The sequence below is a fragment of the Equus przewalskii genome, chromosome 15 (genome assembly GCF_037783145.1).
Source record: "Equus przewalskii isolate Varuska chromosome 15, EquPr2, whole genome shotgun sequence".
NCBI classification, from domain to species: Eukaryota; Metazoa; Chordata; class Mammalia; order Perissodactyla; family Equidae; genus Equus; species Equus przewalskii.
Window position 1 is genome coordinate 65420157 of NC_091845.1, and position 21793 is coordinate 65441949.

Below are 21793 nucleotides of genomic sequence, written 5' to 3' on the forward strand. Positions count from 1 at the left end.
ATGGGTCCTTTTTCTGCTTTCATCTTTCTCAAAGACCCCCGCCCCCCCCCCCCCCCCCCCCCCGCAAAGTGAACCAGAATGTGCTATGAGGATTTAGGCCCACCAGTCTACCTACCCTGGTATAAATTCTTACCAAGTGATTCCAATTGGGAAAATATGGGGAAGCAGAGTGTTGCCTTCAAAATACCTCATTTAACATGCACATAAGATTGTCTGAAACTAACTTATTTACCCTCTTTTTTAGAAAAAAAAAACTAATTTTCAGATAGTTGAGCTGCTGCTGTGGATTTGAGAGGATGAGAAGCACATTTTGTTGGAAAGAGAAGCCTAGATGCCAGAAGGTTTGATTTTAAGAAGTAAGGAGGCAGAGGGCTCCCAATCGACAAAACCTGGATGTAGATCTCTGGTGGGGCACCCTGAGAAGGGAAGATGGACTTATGACAAGAAGGAACAATAAATTAAAACAAAATCTGACAGAGAGATTTTGCTTTCTTCACAATTTGCTCAGGCCTCACTCTGGAAACTGGATTCACACTAATAGCCAGGACTTACTCAGTAGTTTCTCTAAGCCAAACACTGTGCTAAGTGTGTTACACGCCCCATATCATTCCATCCCATTTATTCTTCACAGCTGCTATTATTATCCCATTTTCAGACCAGAAAACTAAGGCTTGAGAGATCATAAGTGACTTGCCCAAGGTCATAGAACTAGCATGTAGCAATAGGGTGAGAGGGAAGGTGGGCATTAACCAAAGCAGTCTGAACCTTACCTCAAGAATGTAAGCACTGTACTGTAATTCGCTTTAAAGAAATGAACTGATCTGGCCATGGGGATGTTAAGAAAGAAGACAAAAGGGAAAAAGCAGACAAAATTATAAAAGTAAGAAAAGAAATATGAAACAAATAATGAGAGAGAGAAAGTACAGAACTTGGAGTCGGGAAACCAGTGTTTTAGTGCTGGCTCTGCCATTTAATTATTTTCAAATAATTAAGACAAGGCACAGATTCTCTGGGCCCCAATGTCCTGCACAAAAAGCTTGCAAATAGTGTAATGGGATGTTGAGTGAGACTTTTTTCTGTTGCCCAGAATTGATGACAGGCCACAAAGTAGAGGACAAAGAGGGGTCAAGTACCCCACATTCTGAAGACAGCCACAAATGATTGGGGCCGGATATTCACCCCAGGGATTACTAAAAGCCAGGCAAACAGGCTTTGCTATCTCGAATTATCACCTGTAAAATGCTGTCAGTGTCCCACAGAATCCCATGGCCATTCCCCATTTCCACACACTCCTTCAGCTTTCTACAAAAAGTACCTGCATCTCTCTGCCTGTGAGCTTTCTCTTTCCATAGGAGCATGTTCAGTGTGTGCATAAAGTAGTCTGGAAATACAGAGAGTCGGGAGCAGCCCTTAGCTAAGGATGGAAAGGAATTGATAGGAAAACAAACCAACTTCCTTGCCCTCAGGAAACACCTCCATGAATTTTCATCCGCTTTTCTATCATTTGGAAATGTCATCTTACATGCTTGGGAAACTCTTTAAATTAGTCATAATAGGATTAGTTCAGTGGTTGTAACAAGTAATCCTAAATCTCAGTAACAACAGAGGTTTTCTCACCTGTGCAAAGATCACTGTGGGTTGGGCTTTTTGGCTAAGCGGCTCTCTTCCATGAAGTGACCCAAGGATTCCATCATGAGGCTCTACAATTTCAACACACAGCTTCTCCAGATGCCGCCAAAGGGGAAGAGGGAAATGGATGAAACACACTGGCTTTTAATTTTCTTTGCATGGAAGCGTCTCACTTCCATTCAAAGCCCATTGGCCAGAACAAGTCACAAGGTGCCAACTTTATTGCCACACCCCTACTCCTCCTCCAAGGCCCAGTTCAAAGAGTAGCTCCTCCATGAAGACTAGTATGGGTCCCCTGCCCCCTTCCAAGGAGAACAATAGCTTCATCCTCCTTTATGTCTTCCATGCGCTTTCATACATGTCTCTAAGTTAGGCTTCTCAGCTTGCCTTGTGATTTTGCTCTCCCATTATTTGGGGATCCCCACAAAGGGAAAAAAAATCCTCGCGTCTTTTTCTAATCCCTGTCATAGTGCCAGGGAAGTAGCTAGGGTTGAATAAGCGTGTAGTGAATGAAGGAATGAATGAGTGAGTGAGTGAGTGAATTATGGCTTCATAAATAGCTACAACCTTGCGAATTTCGTGCTGTGTCTAATCACGAGGACATGCAATCAGCATCTCCAAGAAGCCATTCTTGACTCTATGACGTGGAAATGCTCTTTGACTACATTTCTCCTTCTGGGAATGGCAAGGAACCAAAGTCAAGGAAATAAGAGATAACAGTAAAAGCCGGAATCAGGAGCTTTGAATTAGTACAGCAGGACTCAGATGCCAAACAGAGGTCAGGAATAAAAACTGGACCTCCAGGCATTAACACGCTCTCCAGGATGGCTGTGCTGCCCGCCCCCACCCCCCCCCCCAGCCTCCACCAAACACACAGAATGCCCAGCTCAAAGCCCCCTAGGGCAGCTGGTCTTTCCAAGACCACAGTCTAAACCTTGACAAAAGATGAACTGAGCCAAGCTGATCCCCAACTAGCAAGAATGAATGGAGGTACTAGAGATTTCTGAGCTAAGGAGCCTGAGGAAAGCAAAACTTTAAGCTTCCTAAAATTCATCACTCTTGCCATATGCTGTGACTTTTCCATTCAGAACCAGCAATTGTGGGAATTTCAGCTTCTGAATATAGCTTGAGAAATTAACTAAGAGTTTATAAATAAGTCCTGACTCAGAGCACAGCCCTTGTTAATGTTCTTTAATCCTTGTGGGAACTGATGCTCCAACCAAGGCCTTTACTGCTTGGGACAGTCCCGCGCAAGGAGGTCCTCCCTGCCCTTCTATGACTTTCTTACTGCCATCCTTGACACTTCTTTGATATCAGACCTGATACTCTCCAGGACTCTCAGTTTGTTCCAAAAATCAAAACAGATCGTGCCATAACAAGAGCTGGGAGGAGGACACAAAGGATGGGGATGTGAGAAGTATAACAGAAAACTGAAGCAGGGTAGTGCTTTGTGCTCTGGTCAAAGCCAGGCCTCCCCTAGGGTATGTGGGGCCCCTGACTATATAAGCAATTTGTGTCACTCAGAATGAGTATGTTAGCCCCATTCTGGCAGCCTAGCCTCACCTGACCCTGCAAAAGACATACCATACTTTCCAGTGTGAGCAAGCTTCTTGCCAGGCTGCCCTCCTCCAACCAGGTCCCCCTGGATGACCCCCTAGGCACACATCCTAGAGCTCTTCAGGGTGTCTGGTCAACCTCACACGGGGCTTAAGTGTCAGAGAGAGCCCTGGGGATCAGATTCTGCTCTGGACCCAAAGCATCCAGCTGGGATGGCTACATAATTGGAGAATATTTGAGTCATTGAAAGTTATAAAGATAATAAATGTCACCTGCAATATTTCCACCCAGGATTACCCATTGTAGAAATTTTGCTCTCATTTTATTTATTTTTTATTTTTATTTTTATTTTTGAGGAAGATTAGCCCTGAGCTAACTACTGCCAGTCCTCCTCTTTTTGTGAGGAAGCCTGGCCCAGAGCTAACATCTGTGCCCATCTTACTCTACTTTATATGAGGGACACCTACCACAGCATGGCATGCCAAGCGGTGCCATGTCCGCACCTGGGATCCAAACTGGCAAACCTCAGGCTGCCGAGAAGCAGAACGTGCGCACTTAACCACTGCACCACCGGGCCGGCCCCATGCTCTGATTTTAAAACTAGTATTTCTTTCTCTATGGCTACATAATTTGCTTAGACTCAGGACTGGCTACATAATTTGAGGGTCCAGTGCAAAGTGAAAAGGTGGGACCCCTTGTTTAAAAATTATTTAGACTTTTAAGGCAGTGACAACATAGTATTAAACACAAGGGCCCTTCTGAGCATGGGGCTCTGTGGGACTACACAGGTTGCAGCCCATGAAGCCAGCCCAGACTGCTGGCCTGGGCTGGTCCCAGGTCCTAAAGGAGGACCTAGAAAATTTTGAGGGAGGCACTCCAAAGTGTAGGGCCCCTCAAACAGGAGGAGTAGGACAGGGGTCATGTTTGCCTGCGTCTAAGTGCAGTCCTGTGCCAAGATTACAGAGAAAAGTGATTTATCACTATTTAAATGTCAAGGAACTCATTATAGAAAAGGCTAAGTAATTTATAAGGCACTTATCCAGTGGAATATTACACAGTCACCAAAAATGATGTTTACAAGAGACTTCTAATAACATCAGGTAAAATTATTGCAATATTATGTCAAGTGAATTAAATATAATCACAACTATGTGAATATGTATGAATAGAAAAAAACCTAGTTTTAAAAAGGGTAAAATTTCAATGGAGTAATCTCAGGTGGAAATATTATAGGTGACATTTATTATCTTCTCTATATGTTTCTATGACAAAATTTGTTCAATAAACAGTCTTTATAAGGAAAACAAAATTTCAAAAACATTAGTGATATATAGCTACAAATGATAGCTATATATGATACCTCAAGACTTCCCACTTCTGATGAGTTCCAGAAGCTCATTACGTTCTAGAACTCACTTCTGATGAGTTCTAGAAGTTTATTATGAAGCTTCATAAGAAGTGGACTCTATGCTATGTAGAGCATTCCTTAATTCCTAAATGATAGGAAAACTACAATATTACTTTACACAATACTGATGTCTGCAACCTGTTTTTGACATAATAATATTAAACGCTAAAGGAAAAACTGTATTTTGAGTTATTGCCAAACCAATTTACCTAATGCCAGTGTATCGCCTTCTTACCCTTGAAGGGGTTTGTGTCAGAGTTTTAGATATGGGACCTAATGTTATTGAGAGTAATTGAGGACCTGGAAGACTGATGTTTAGACCCAGACGTAGCAAAGCAAAAAATTACATACTCCAAGATACACAAAAATTGTAGCTTTCTCTATTTCTGACCTTTATTTCCTCATGATCTCCTTCACTCCATTACCACAAAATTATTAGATGAGAGGATGTCTTAGTCAATTTGGGGTACTATGACAAAAATGCCATAGGCTGGCTGGCTTAAACAACAAACATTTATTTCTTACAATTCTGGAGGGTGGGAAGTCCCGTCAAGACCCTGGCGACCCAGTGTCTGGTGACAGCCCATGTCCTGGCTTATAGACAGCTGCCTTCTCATTGTATCCTCACAGGGCAGAGGAGAGGGAGGGGCAGGGGGAGGGGAAGGAGAGGGAAAGGGGGGAGGGGGAGGGAGGAAGCAAGCTCTCTCTGCCTCTTCTTATGAGGACACTAATCCCATCATGAGGGCTCCACCCTCATAATCTAACGACCCTGCAAAGACCTCTTCTCCAAATCCCATCACTTTGAGGATTAGGGTTTCAACATACAAATCTGGCGGGAGCAGGGGTCACAAACATTCAGTCCACAGCAGAGGTGAAAGGGAAGTTGATTTTGTCAATCAAAGACTGCTCAGTCTCTGCTAATTTAAAGCAGTCTCTTTCAGATTTGCTCAATATAAACTCAAATTTTCTGAGGCCCTTTACTCACAAAAGCTCAGTTGGGGGAAATAAGAGACATGGAGAATTTCTTGAAAGAGAATCAGAATAGATTCCTCTAGATACTACAAACCTGATCTTCGGACTAAGCAGAAGATGAGAATTAATCAGGAGGCATGTTCCGGCTGACCTATGCTTTGACATTACCCCCCTTGGCCTATTTGAAAAAAAGTGTAAGAAACAACTCCATATGAGACTTATTTGGTTTATTTAGGGACAGTGAACACTAGGTGTCAATTAGGAAAACCCACAAGATACATTACTCTCAGGTGTTTATTAGAAATAGTTCATCTGTTTTGTCTTATGGATACTTTGACCATGAAAAGGATCACATTTTCCTCTTTGCTTTGGCTGGCAGGAAGCTCATGGCCAAATTTATAGTTCATCTCTAATAAGTGCATAATTTACAACATATTTTGTTGACCAACCTTATATTTAGTTCAACAAACTTTTCCTTTCCTTAGTTTCCTTTAGTCCCAGTTTCCTCTCTACTTAGCTTTTGTCTTGTATACTCTGTAAATCACCTCAAAATTGTTTTGAAAAATGGAGCCCTCCTTGAATATCCAGCCCCCGTCACAGTTCAGGAGCACTCTAGCTTGTAGGATCCTCTCGTAGATATCTCTGCTGAAGACTGTTCTGTGACATGGATGTCTCTCCCACAGGACTGTACTTCTTACGAGCAGAAACTACGTCTTACTATTTGGCACCTGACGTGTAACAGGCAGTTGAAATATCTGCTGGAGTGAATGAGTACAAGGATGGGGGAATGCTTTGAAAGTCATTGAAAAATGTGCAAACATGACTTACATAGTAGTATTCGTTGCACACAACAGTTTGCTTTAAAATATTGTGATAACGTTATCATAAGATAGCCCTACAGAAAACAGGATGAAATTTTAACATCAGATTTTTCAGTGCTATCCACAAAGCCTTGTTCTGCAGAATGACTGGCTGCCTGAAAACACGTTTGCTGCTCTTTATTCATTGTGACTGCAAATGTGTAGCTCCATGAAGCAGGTCCTCGTGAATAAGATCTGCTGTCAATTTGAACATTTTTTCTTCAAGTCACAACATCTTCAAGCAAGAAGGCTTTAGTGTTTGAATAAACACAAAACAAGCAAATCTTTTCTATGCAGAAACTAGCGCAGTCTAGAAGTGCAGACTCGTCACCTCGTAAGTCCTAAACCCGAGGCTTCTGAGCTCTGTGGGCTGTGTAAAGATTTCTTAGTCTTACTCACCATAAAAATAGACAGTGGCTTACATTTGCATAGTACTTAGCCTCCAAAACCCTGCACCAGGTATCTAATGCAAAAATGATTGTCATTTTCTAAACGTTGACTATGTACCAAGCACTAGAGTAAGCACTCTATATATAGTTATATAGACAAAACACCCACATTAACAATGACCCCTTCTTTTACCTGCAAAGGAGAGACCCCCAGGATCCCCTCTTTGTGCTGAGAGAAGATGATAGGTGGGGATGCACATGAAGAAGCTGATAGACAGCTAAATCCTTCCAAGTAAGAAAAGAGACAGAAAGACCCAAAAGGAAGGTGTAAGGAGGTGGAGGAGCTCCAACAGCAGAGGGAGACAGGAGGAGAGACACTTCACAAAGACAGGTCTGCAGTAAGAAGAGAGAAAGGAGCCTGAGAAAGATGTAATGGCTGCTGTGGGAAAATAGAAGAAATGTTGAAATGTGACATTTAGGGAGTTTTGTGGTGTGGTGTACAACGTAATCCTTCCATGAAATCTACAGTAAACATGTGTGAGTAGTTTCAATATAAAAACACAAGTGAAATGTGTGTGAGGAGTTTGAGTACTAAAACATGCCCAGGTTACATACGTTCTCTCTTTAATGTCTCTCTTTGTAAGATTCGTTACTGTAGGCTAGGCGTCAGCAAACTACGGCCTATGGCCCGTATCTGGACAGCCTGGCTTTGCAAATAAAGTTTTATTGAAGCACAGACACATCCATTCATCTAAATATTTATCATGGCTGCTTTCACACTACAATGGCAGGGGCGAGTAGTTGTGACCCGAGTTGCAGCCCTATGGTTGACAAAGCCTATAATATTTACTTTCTGACCCTTTACAGAAAGTTTGCTGACCCTCGCTCTCACTTCCTAAATAAGAAATATAAAAGGATTAGTGAAAAGGAAAATATTTTACCAGTTAGACTAATAGTGTTGGGGAAATTTGGAGTCAGCAAACCTGAGTTAAAGATACATTCACTGTTTCCTTGGTCAAGTTTTCCCACCTGTAAAATGGGATTAATAATACACACTTCACAGAGTTACAAGGAGGCTCATATGTGAAAACAATTTTTTTGTGTGTGTGGAAGATTAGCCCTGAGCTAACTACCTGCTGCCAATCCTCCTCTTTTTGCTGAGGGAGACCAGCCCTGAGCTAACATCCATGACCATCTTCTATTTTATGTGGGACGCCTGCCACACCATGGCTTGACAAACGGTGCATATGTCTGCACCTGGGATCCGAACTGGTGAACCCCGGGCTGCTGAAACAGAACATGAGAACTTAACTGCTGCACCACCGGGCTGGTCCCTGAAAACAATTTTTTAAAGTGTGCTTATAATTCATAATCATTAGAGAAATGTCAGATATTGCTGATAATGGCTCACAAGTAGCTTACAATTTGCAAATAAACACTACAGAAGGTCAAGTACTGGCGATATAGAGATATATATATGATATATATATATGATATATATATATCACCCACCATGACATCCTTGGGAAGGAGTTGAACAGAGACACTTGATCTTCCTACTGGAATTGTCAGTACACCACTTTTCGTCTCAAAAGTTCCTATCAAGAGTTTAGTTTGAAATTTTCCTCTGTGAACACTTTCCATTTCCATGAAACCCATCACCTCTGAAGCTCATTCTCACATAGGAACCTCACCAGGCTGAGGAATAAATATATGGAGGCAACACAACAACTGGAAAGAAAGGTTTATGTATAAGCAATGAAAATGAAGCCATCACAATGACTCACCATGAGAAGACTAAAAGTATTTTAGTCTTTCAATGAATAAAGGGTGTGCATGAAGCCCTTTTCTTTTTCTTTTTTTTTTTTTTTAGCTTTCCGAGCTTAAACTGTGGGTGTGAGAGATGAACAATCTTCCAATGGCATTTGAAGGCAAATTCATAAATGCTTTGAGGACAGCTAGAATATATCTCAGCATAACCACCATCCATCATGACATGAAACGCAGATGCTCAGTTTCTTCTTTTAGTCCCTTGAAGACTAACAGCCTTAAATTCCATCATGAAATGCAATTTTGCTGCATCAACAAAGTTTTTAACATGCCCCTCTAAAATATGATAGATCAGGTGAACAAGTGGCCAAGCAATTGATCCACCTTTCTCTAAATGTCATTTAAGGGCTTATTTATTGAAGTTTTAAGATAGCTAGAGTAGATAATTTTACACTTCCACATGACCATCCATCCTCCCGGTTGTCCATTTGCTCCTGAAGGACACAATACTCTCCTTGTTGATTAGTCATCGGTGAAATCCATTTTGGTAAATTTCATCCAAATAGAGGTTAAAATATTATGCATTGCACTATTCTGGTTGAGAGCAGAGAATTTTCATCTCACAAATGATATAGACTTCAATTTGCTAGCCATCTAGAAGTCATCATTGCAACTATAATTGCCCTATTTTGTTTATTGAGTTTGGAAAAAAGAAATTGTGCATTATGGAGTGGTCCTGAACCACTTTAATAAATTTGCTTTTAAATAGTACTCAGGAGATATCTAGCGTACCTCTGACCTAAGGCATTAAAGGTAGAAAATATACAATAAATTTATCATAAACCTATACCTGTAGTTACCAATGTTGGTTCATAATTCCTTCTCATCTCAGAATTATATTTTCTCATGGCATTCTTTCAAATAGAGGAAGAGAGGGAAGACCATAAAAACTCAAAATCATCTTTTAGTACAAAGAATAGTGGTTCCAAACATGGCTGCCCATCAGAATCATCTGAGAACCATTAAAAATTCTGATTCCTAAGGCCACTAGGACTAACTAAATTAAAATCTCTAGGGTGTTGCATCCCAGTCATTTTTATTTTTAGTGAGGCACCCAGACGACTCTCACAGCCAGTTCAACACCAGACTGGAAACTGCTTTAGGGAGCAATTGGTTCAAACGACACCACATGGCACAACCTCAATCCGATGGACTGACGTTGTGCTGTTGTCGAAACCATTAATGGTTCATGAAAAAGACAAAAGTCAGAAATTAAGTTAAAAATTAATATGTGAGACCTCTATGGATGAAAATATATATATATTATATTAAATACATAAAAGATCAAAGTAAAACAAGAGATAATTTATGCTCTTAGATAGGATGATTTACTTCATAAAGATGTCAATTTTCCCCAATACAATTCCATTTGTTATTCTAAACTTTATATAAAAAATGCTCATGAATAGCTAAGTCAACTTTGAAATTAGAGAGAAAATATGAGGAGGGGGCTGACTCTACCAAATATTAAGATGTATAATAAAGCACAGTAATTGAAAGTAATGCGGTACTGGTCCAAAGACAGACAGGAAGATCTATGGAAAAGAATGGACAGTTCAGAAATAGATGCGCATACAAATGGAAGTGTATTTGCACAACCCAAATCCATGAGGAAAAGATAGCCTATATAATAGATGAAGTTGGGAAATTGGTTCACTATGTTCAGAAAAATAAAACTGGACCCTTACCTAACAGCGCATGCAAAGGAGACACTGGGTGGATTAAAGTCCCGGATGTGAAAAGTAGCGGTAGCAGATTTGATAATGTCAGAGAGTATCTTTAGGATCCAATGGTGAAGAAGGACCGCTTAAACAAAACCCCAAAAGCACAAACTATCAGGCTAAAATTAATTTATTTATTCCATCAAAATTAAGGGTATCAGTTCAAGGAAGGAAATTATGGGTAAAGTTAATAGACACATGACACTCTGGGAGAAGATAGTTGCAATATCTAAAACTGTTCAGGACCTAGTATGTAGAATATGTTTAATACAGAAGAAAAGAAAAAGCTCTTACAAACCCACAAGAAAATTTCATGAATCCCAAAAGAAAAAATGGGCAAAAGATGTGAATAGACAATTATTAGAAAAGAAAACACAGAGTCTGATAAACACATAAAAAGAGCTCAAACTAATTAATAATTAGAGAAAGGCAAATTATAACTATGAGATGTCACTTTACACTATCAGACTGGTAATAATTAACCACCAGGATAATGACAAATGCTGCCAATGTGTGGTTACAGGCATTCGCATGCAGCGCTCATACAGAATGTGCAGCCCTATTGGAGAGCCACATAGCTGCGTAATCAAATTAAGTTTAGTCATGCCCTTTGACCCAGGATTTTAGATCTGGGAATGTTCCAGAGAAATTACCACACAGGTCAGTAAGAGTGCATGCATGAAAATATTCATGACAGCCTCGTTTATGGTGGTGGGAAATTGGAAGCAAGGCAGGTGTCCAACACCAGGACACGCGTAAAGTTACTGTGGAATATTATGCAGCAGTCAGAATCAGCAGGCAGTTACGATATACAAAGTCACATGGAAAGATTAAAAGTACTGAATATAAAAAGAAAAAGAGAATGAGATCTATAACACAATACTATTCATGTAAATTAAAAACCCGTGTTCACAAATAACATACGTTTCATAAGAACATATACAAATAAAAGGATACACATCAATCATTTTAAAATGATTGACTATGGGTGGTGAGGAAAATGGGAGGAGGGATGGAGATAAAAGTGTGGGAAGGAAAGGAGGGAGGAAGGAAAGGAGAGGCAAGAGAGGGGAGGGCAGGGAGAAGACGGGACGGGGAGAATAATGAAGAAGGAAAGAAAAGAAGCTTGCTTTGCCAATGACAGTAGTATGCCAAGAAATGAGAACCATGATTAAGTGAGTTCTCTAAGTCTGAGGGCCAAAGAAAGAGAGAGAAAAAACAATCTGTATCCTCAGCTTTTATTGCTTTGCATCTGAATTTCTGTTCGGCCTAAGCAATTTCAGACCACGGTACGTGTTTGCTCTTAGCAGGTACAAACGGTGTGAGAGACCACCCAAGCCTGTAATTCCCTTCAACCTTGACCACTGGATTCACTGGGAAGGCCCAGGTAGTTGTCTCAAATTCCTTGCCCAGCGGCCTTGGAGCTGGATCCTAATCTTTCATCCCTCTGCTTGGCTGTGGATAAATATATACATTATTCTTGTTCTTTTAATTCTGTAACCTCTTCAGAGCAGTTAAAAATTATGTTAAAAACTCATTAACTTTGACGAGATATTGATGATGCCAGCGGTTAATTACGAGCCAGCTGGTGTTATGGCAAGAATTAAAAAGTTAGACATTGGAAGTTTGTTTAAAAAAAAAAAGACAAAAACAAAAACAAAAGCCACCCTGTGTTACTCGGAGGATTGTTCAAACAGCGTCGCTGGCTGTTGACCTTACAACACAGGTCAAGGAGAGATCTGTGGACCAACAGACCAGAATGCAACCCTTTACTCCATTACAGAGCTGGCGTCTTCCAGATTCTCCCTCGCTGAGAAAATAAAAAGTAAGGGCTATAAATTCCCATGCTTCATGGTGTTAATTGATTGCAAGCTGGGGTCAGAAAGACATTTCTCCCCAAGGAGTACTCCTGCACAATTTAGAGGCGCCGCGGGGGTTCTAACATACCGAAAAAGCATTAAGCAGTGGTCACTGTCAAGTACCAAATAGCAAAATTTAGTATGCTTTCTGTTTGTGCTCACAAGGGAAGCGTGAAAGTGTTCAGGGGTCCCCATCTTCTCAAGAGTGAGGGTTTTTAATAAGCCTATCACTCAATGAGTTCTTTCCTTTTGTAGCCAAAAGAGGCACACTTTTGGAAAAGAGAAAATAGAGAGTAAGATGGAGTCACGGTTTTTAAAAAAAAGAAGAAAAATAAGCAAACCGAAGAAGTTTATCTTTTTCAAAAGATTTCAACACATAAATAAAAACAGTGTAAGATGGCAGTGTAGAACAAGGATTCAGGGTGTTGATTCTGGGGTTCATCAGACCTCACTTAGGGAAGTAGCCTGACTTGCTCACCTGCCTTAGGTGAGTTACTGAAAGTATATAAGCCTCAGTCTCTCATCTGTAACATGGGTACCATATTCGTACCTGCTTCATCAGCTTTGTATCAGTAAATGAGACAATGTTTGTAGAACACTTAGATGTAGACATCCAGAGAGTGTCGAAAACATGCAATAAATACTCATTACTTATTTTCCAGGTAGGCAGGAGAGTGCAGAGTCTGGAACCAAACTGCAGAAGTTCACTTCCTGGCTTGCCACCCATTTCCTTCTTTTTTTTTTTTTTTTTTTTTTTTTGAGGAAGATTAGCCCTGAGCTAACTGCTGCCAATCCTCGTCTTTTTGCTGAGGAAGACTGGCCCTGAGCTAACATCCATCTTCCTCTGCTTTATACGTGGGACACCTACCACAGCATGGCGTGCCAAGCTGGCGCCATGTCCGCACCCAGGATCCGAACCAGCAAACCCGAGGCCGCGGAAGCAGAAGGTGCGCACTTAACCGCTGCGCCACCAGGCTGGCCCTTGCCACCCATTTCTAATGACATTGGGCAAGTTAGGGGGCCTCTTCAAGCTTCAGTCTCTTCATCAATAAAAGGAGTAGAAATAGTACCTACCTCACAGCACTGTATCAGGATTAGATGAAATAATCTGTGTAAAGTATTAGCATGTCTGGCACATGGTGATTCCTCCCTAATGTTAGCTATTACTGCTGTTATCGCTACTATTACTATCAGTACTGTTGCTATATGAATAAACCCTTTATTGATACTCCCACAGCCAGCAGGGATGAAGACACTTTGTGGAACTTTGTAACATACCTGGAAGAAGGCGTGCAGATGGAGATAGAAAATCACTTTTTCCAAAGCCCTGAAAGGGGTCCAGGCAGAAAATGACCCCTTATTTCCAGCACCTTTGGTCTCTACTCCTCTGTTTAAGCTGTTTAGGCCGGGATGTCTCTAGCCTTCTCTCTGCCCCCAGCCTCACTTTGTGGGGATGATGCGAAGCCTGAACTGTGCCGAGTGTCTTTCCCACTAATTATCACTTCCCCCACCCCCGCCCCTTGTTGTGACTTGCACTTCCCCTGGCCGGGGATGGCACGGTATGTAGCTTTCTAGCTGAGCACCTAATGGTGGATTCGGCCATTATCATCTCTCACCCATCAGTGAATAATCATTACTGTTTACCCACTTCTCTTTTTATGAGGAGCTCAGTTACAAAGACGGTTTTCTTTCCTTGTTTCCCATAAGGCTCTTTATTTTAGAGACCTGCTCTCAACTTAGCACAGCTTTATTCTGTTCCAGAAAACTACTTATTATTTACTGATGTTCAACATAAAAAAAGGTTTTCTTTTCTCCTGCAAATCAAATTGTTCAGCCCAAGCCTTACTGATCTTGACCTCCCTCGTTTCTGTGAAAACAAACCTTCCAAACTACCTCAGAACATTTGCTTTTTTCTGTACCTATTCCATATGGCTGCTCTCTCCTAATGTTATTTCATTTTGAGAAACTGAGGGGAGGCTGGCCTGTGTGTGTGTGGGGGGGGGGGGGGGGGGGGTGGAATGCTATGAAAAATGAAGTTTAGGAGATTGTAAATGCTAATAAGTGTGGAACAATGGGGCAAATACTCCACCAAGAAATCTCTTTGTTTCCTCAGAGGTCATAGAAATTCCCTTATCTTACTCCCCACTGATGACCCTTATAAGCCCCGAATTAACTACTTTGAATCACAAACAATCTGTATCTAAACTTAGAAATAAAAACAACCAACTATAATTGGTCGGGACATCCTAAATTCTTCCCAATTCTATTCTCACAGCTAATTTTCTATATTTTCTGATTTTTTTTTCTTTTTTACTATGAACATGTATTACTTTTATAATCAGAAAAAAATCTTTTTAACAACTTTCTGTGGGAGAAATTGAAAGAAGTAGATGGATGATCTCAGCAAACCAGTGCTTTTTTCTTCCCTCCTTTCCTGGAGAGACTGGGGAGTGGTTACTAATAGCAGCGATGCCTGACTGTTTGTGCCACTGGCTGGATTTCGGAAGGCTTACAATATAATCTTTCTGCCAAGCACCCGATATCACATTTTTTAGCTTACTGTTTGGGGTCTCATGTTTTCCCAATCCAGCTCTTGACTCATTGTATGTGTGTTCGCACACTTTGTTCCAGACTGTCTGTCAGAAGAACACTTCTTTCTAAATGAAGAAAAGTGTTTCTGGTGAATGCCAAGACCGTATGAGGAACAGAGTGCCGAGTTGCTACTTCTTTGTTCCTGCTGGGTAATTGCTTTAAAGACAAAAATCAAGGGCAAGTGTGCCACTAGGAAAACCTTTTGTAGGGCACACACCACTTGTACCTTCCGAATGATCACAAAGTGCATTTTGCCAACTTTTGATCAAGGTGACAAATCTTGGCTCAGAGAAGAAATTTAGCAATGTGTCAGCCCCATCAATAAGCTTTAAGGAAAAGTAATTCATTTTTAATGGAAATTCTGTTTACAAAATAGACTAGGTATATAACCAAACTCTAAGAGGAGATAACTCAGCTTGGCAAATAGGCTGCATACCTAATACAGTAAAATAAAAGTGAAGCAGAACACATTGTACTTATGGAAATGAAGTACATGCAACATTTTATAGTTACTGCAACGGGGCCTTTACATCATACAGAAGCTTTCATGTTCAGCCTTGATTTAGATGCAAGAAGTAGAAAAAAAGTTGGGAAAGATGAAAAAGGAATAGAGCCATTATATTACGTAAAATTTGATTCTTATTTTTCAAAACTCTTTATACCAATACAAGTTCCTTTTGGCACCTAGAATTTATTGGGTCTTTGCCAGTTTCGATCATCCACTGGTCTAGCTACTCTCACTCCTTAGTAAACGGGACATCAATTCTATTACAGATATTATTAAGACATTTCCTAAGTACTTTTGTTTCTATTCTTTAATTTGCTTTTCACAACAACTCTTTTGGCAGGTAGGGTAGTTAGTATTATTCACAACTGGCAAATCAGGAAACCGAGGCACCAAGTAGCTCTGAGCCTGCTAACAATGACTGACATAATCCATTCAACAACTCGGAGTATCACTACCCCCATTTACCAAGGAGAAGGAACAGACGAATGACATCATCATTTGGCTAAAGAAACATAGGCTCCCTCTAAGTGTATCCAATTTCTACCACAAACTCCGAAACAAAGGGAAGGAACAGAGTCTTTGGAAAATATGGAAACAAAAGTCAAAGCCTTATTAGTCTACTATAACTTGTGAGGTTGAAGTAACAAAAAGAGGCAAGCACAGGATAACCAGTGGATATAATGGAGATCACCAAAGATGTGTGAAAATATTCCAAAGATTTAAACAGCAACAACAAATTATAAAAAATAAAAAAACAAAAAAAGATCAAGGTAGGGGTTTGGGGAAGTAAGATGCAAAATGAAAACACATGGTGCTAAAAATAACATAGTTATAGGTTTATGTCCCACTGGGGCCAGTTATTCCCCAGCTCCTAGCTCCTAGCATATAATGATGCTCAATAATTTTTGATGAAGATTAAGTGCCTGAAGGTCCCTCCTTCAATGGGTCTAGGTGTAGCAGAGAAATAAACATGAAAGTAAATAATTGTTACAAAGCAACATAATCTTGATAATAATAGCTAAGAAATTTTGAGCATGTTAGGCCTAAGATCATTATGTGTAGTAATCCATTAACTCTTCACAATGACCGTATGAGTCAGGGCCTGTTAACAGCCTCATTCTACAGATAAGTAAACTGAGGCACAGGGTCACACAGATGGTGAGCTGCCAAATTGGAATGGGAGTCCAACATTGGTAGTTTGACATTGGTAACAATTGGTCCCACCTAGTGCAACAACATTCTGTGTTGTAGAGGGAGGAGACTCTATGTTAAATCGAGTCCACGGGGGTAGGTTGCAAAAATAGCCATAGTGTTTCATTCCACCTGTATCCATGCTCTTGGCAATTGACTTTGCATTTCCACCCAGCAAAAGGTAGAATCTGTTTCCCCACCCCATGAGTCTGGGCTGGCCTTATGACCTACTTTGGCCAATAGAACACGGTGGCAGTGACAGATGTTTCAGTTCTAAGCCTAGGACTCAAGAGGTCTTGCTTCTGTTTATTTCCTTGGGACCCTGACATTACCACATGAACAAGCCTGGGATAGTTTGCTGGATCATCATCACATGGAACACAGTTGAGTCAGTTGGTTAATCTCAGCTGAGATGTCAGGAATGTGAGAGTCTATCCAAGATCAGCCAAGCCAACTAGGTGACCTGCAGTTGACAACAAATGCATAAGGGAATACAGCAGATTACAACTACCTAGCTGAGCCAGCTTAAACTGCTAACTCACAGAATCAGGAGCTAAATAAATACTCATTGTTTTAAGCCACTAAGTCTTAAGGTAGTCTATTACACAGAAATAACTAAGTGATACACCTACCACACCAAAAATCTGCTAGGATCATGCTTAAATTTTTTTAAGTCACATAAATGATCTGAGAGGGGCACCGCTGCATCTTAAAATTGCCAAGATAAAAATACTTTTGGAGGACAAATGTGGCAAAGTAGTGTGATTTTGTAATAGGACAATCTCAAAGATATAATCAAAATGAATTGAGACAAGGGCCTTCCCAGTGCCTGTTCAGTAATGTGGTAGACTGCTACTAAAACGGTCCCCAATGATCCCCAACTTCCCTTCAGGGTCTCCTATGAGGCTGTAATCAAAATATCAGCTGAATCTGTTGCCTCATCTTAAGGCTCAGCTGGGAAGAATTAGCTTCCTTCCAAGCTCATGACATGACTGTTGGCAGATCCAGTTCTCAAAGGGTGCCGGACTGAGGTCCCTGGTTCCTTGCTGGCTATTGGCCAGAGGCCACCCTCAGGTCTTTGCCTGTGGACCCCTCCATAGACAACTGGTAGTTTGGTTTTTCAGAGCAAGCACACGAAAAGAGTCAGAGAGGGAGAGTGCAAGCAAGACGGAAGGCACAGTCTTTTATAACCCAATACTGAAACTGCTGTTTCATCATGCTTGCCACATTCTAGTCATTAGAAGCCAGTTTCTAGGTCCAGCCCAGGCATAAGAGGAGAGAATCACACAATGGCATGAATGCCAGCATTTGGGGATCATTGGGAACCACTTTTGAAGCAGCCCACCACATATCTAAATTCTAGGAAATTTGAAGATAGGAGTTTTGTAAACAAGGACTTATTCATCAAATCTCAAAATGCTAGGCCTCAGGAACCAACTCTTGGAACTTGAAGGATTATGCAGTGATCTTATTGACCCAAAAGAATAACAAAGGGGGAAACTATAAATAAGTTTTAAAAGGTTTAGGAAAATTCTCAGATGCTGGTTCTATAATGGAACATTAAAGGGGTGTAAGAAATGTGTGCAGTCGATCCCTAATGTTTTCAGAGTAACAGCAAGAAACACAACCTTAGCTCCCTACAAAACGTCCCTCAGAGGCAGGCAAGATGGACCATTGGCCTAATCCGTTATGGCATTTCCTATATACTTATGCATAACACTATGTGGGAATGCAATAAAAATTTAAACAAGGTACTAGAGTTCAACAAAACAGGAGGATGCAGCTTTTGAAAAATGGAGACACGACATTCTTACATGGTCTCTAAGACATTTGATGCACAAACGTTCTTTTCTATTAGTTGCACCCACAGAAACTCATCTAAATCAGAGATTCAAAAAACATACCTTAGTTCCTCACAGTATTAAAGAGAAGAAAACGGGGTTTTGTAGAGTATTACTGCTACAGAGAGAAGGAAAATATTTGACTCCATGTGACAGGGCTCTCTTTTATACCTACATTATGTTCAAGTGTTTAAAACAGCAAAGCCATCTATTTTGCCCTCAGGCAATGTCTAAGTAGATATTTTTGGCATCCACTTGGGGTTTGGGGAGATTTGTTTCCCTCCAGTTTTTAAAGAGAAGAATAAGGATGGGGGTATGGAAGTCTTATGCTTTACGATATGCATAGTAGGGCAAATAAATGTTCATTGCTAATGCAGTAGCACTTAATTAGAAGGTAAACATCCCTCAGTGAAAAGAATGAATTTAAAAGTTTCCACATAAGCAGAGTCATACATTTTGACATTGTAAGAGCAGTAGCTTCTGTCAATCAACCTGAATTCTCTTTAAGCCTTAAACATATAAGTCACATTGAGAGGGTTATGCATTTCACAAGTGGATTTATATATAAATACTTTTGCTGGCTCCAGTTCAACACAACAAAAGAAGTCAAACATTAGTCTGTATTTGTATTTCTTTGCTGAAGTGTTTTGACATAAACTGCACACAATCCTAGCTGAAAACCAGCAGGCAGCTTGGAACTAACTGCTCCTCACACTTACATTGTGATATGAATTTTTTTTCTACTTGGAAAATTAGAAAGCTTATGAGTAAAGAGTTTGCTCAAACTTAAGAGAAGTTTTTTTAAAAGCAGCATAGCATTTTTGAAAACTTCGAACATCACACATAAATCACTTTCTACAGAATGCCGGCCTATATGTATCAAATTCCCAAATTCCAACTGAACAATTTGTAGTCAGCCTTTACACCTTTTAAAGACAGAAAGTAATACAGGTTATATCTAGAAGTTACTCAGAGCACCTTTTTTTTTTAACCAATTCAGTTCTTCCAACACGCAGAAAAGACATTCTTAGTTAAAATCACTAAATATCCAAGTTACATTGCAAAATACTGTTGGAGACATTTATGGAAAATAATATTCTTATAAATTTTCATCATTATATGTGTCTTCATGGAGTTAGGAAAAAATCTATGGAGATATCTGTATTGGTCAGTTATTGACACAATAATGCTGAGTAACAAACCACACTAAAACTCATGGACTGGAAACAATAATCTTTGATTCTCACACTCAGCCGCAGCAGTTGGCTGCTACTTAGCTGGGCTGGTTTGGACTATAGACTTTGGGCTACAGGTTAGATTCTCTCATCCTCCTTGGATCAGCAGTTGCCAGGGGCATGTGGTCAGATCCTCATTTCTTATCCCAGGACTCAGGCCGAAGCAGCAGTGGCTACATGAGGCATACAAAGCCTTTGTTTGAATCAAGTGTACTAACATCACTTTGGCTAAAACAATTTACACTATCAAGTCCAATGTCCAGGGATGGGGGAATTATACTTTGCCACAATAGGGCCATGGCAATAAATTAGTCTTCCACACAGCTTCTACTAGCTGTTATTGCCAACCTTAAATAGTCAATGAAAGGGTTCTCCTTTCTTCCATCTTGTATATAATATTATTGTTGTATTTAAAAATTAAGAATTCAGAGGACATATTTTGTCAAAAAATCTTTGTACTTCATTGGAAATCTGCATACAAAGGGCAATTTTATGGCTTATGGTTATGAGTTTTATACCAAATATGAATGCATGAATATGCAATTCATGTATACAGATATAGATTAAGTTTAGAATTACATTTAGATTTAGATATATTACTCTTACTATTTGCTTTCTTTTCTAGTTTAGTTGGAAGTCAACAGGGCTTACTATGGGCTTACTAATCCCATAGTTTAGTAAATTCTTGAAAGTAATGAATTATTCCAAAGGTAAATTTTAAACAAAACAAGATGAAAATAAGCCAAAAAATAAACGTTAAAATTCAAATTGCATTTTGCCTGTTGATTCACAAACTAGCTCCCATACACAGAAGTCAAGGAGAGACCAAAGAAAGAGGCCGACCACTCCAAATTGGCAGGTGGCAGGTTTAACAAGCAAGGGAACTCACATACGAGGCTTGTCTTGGGCGGCCGCAAGAAGAGTAGATCTCCACAGCCACAGCCAGAATCTTAAAATTCTGTGGAGGGCTTAAGTGGGTTCACTCGGTATACTGTCCAGATGGTTTCAACAACACATTGCTCTCTAAAGGCTGCATCCACGAAAACTGCTCCAGCTATGGGAACAGTGGGCAGAATGCACATTCCAAGGACAGGGTAGGGGATGAGGAGCCTCCACCAATTGGTCCAGCTCAGGGGTCAAGCTGCAGCCATGTCCTCTCAACGACTTCCTCCAATGCTCCACCCCTCTGACCCCCTCTTCTGCAATGCGCCCTGAGCAGTCAGTAAGGGGTTCCTCTAGCGTGGAGGTGGCTCATTTGGAAGCTTTCTGGCTGCATTGGAGGCAATGCCACAGCAACAGGATAGACACATGCAAGAGAAAACACAGATTAAGACAATGGTTTCCAAAATGAGTAACAATTATTTTCACCAGGAGCCCCATGATCCAAACCACTGATTTATTAAGTCTCCCGGGCTGGGGGTCGGATCACTCAAGACGTCCACTTGTGTTCTCATGTGATTTAATAAAGACGATACATTAGCAGACTCATCAGATATCAACACACATTCTCTTTGGATAATGGCCCAGATGCCTCCTTGAGAGGCAGTAATAGTGTCCAAGGTCATCCTATTTTGAAGGACAGCTTTTCTCTAGAGATATTTCAGTGTTCAGTAAAGACAGGCTTTGATGGCTATCATTTAAGGCTTGTTGGGTAAATTTAGTAAAGGCTTCTATGTGAGCTATGATATCCTCCAGGCCAGTAAGGGAACAAAGATGGCAGCCAAATGATTGTACCAGTGGAAAACAGAACATATTCAACTGGCCTTGAGGAGAGGGAGGCTGGCAGCTTTAAGAATTTGACCTGGTTGTGCATACCATACATGTTGGCCAGGGGAGGCAGCACTGTCAGGCGTGAGGAGATGGACTGCTGTGGGGGAGGATATGCCAGACCAGGACCCCACTGTCCCCCGTCTTTCAATGGTGCTTGTTCCATTCCAGTATAGTTTACTTCAACAGGTTCCTGCTCTCCCATCTTGTCTGCCAACCCTGAAGCTAGCAGGCAGGTAGACAACCACATGTCCTTCTCTAACCTCAGCTCCTCTTCCAACTTTTTAACTGGAGCTTTAGCCTCTAGTTGTGCATTGGTGGCCAGTCAAACTGCCCACAGTGGAGGCCAGCTCACAGCGGCAACTATTTGTTTCCCTACTTTGCTGCAGTGCACTATGCGCAGTTCCTCAAAAAAGTGCATTAGACAAGCCAGT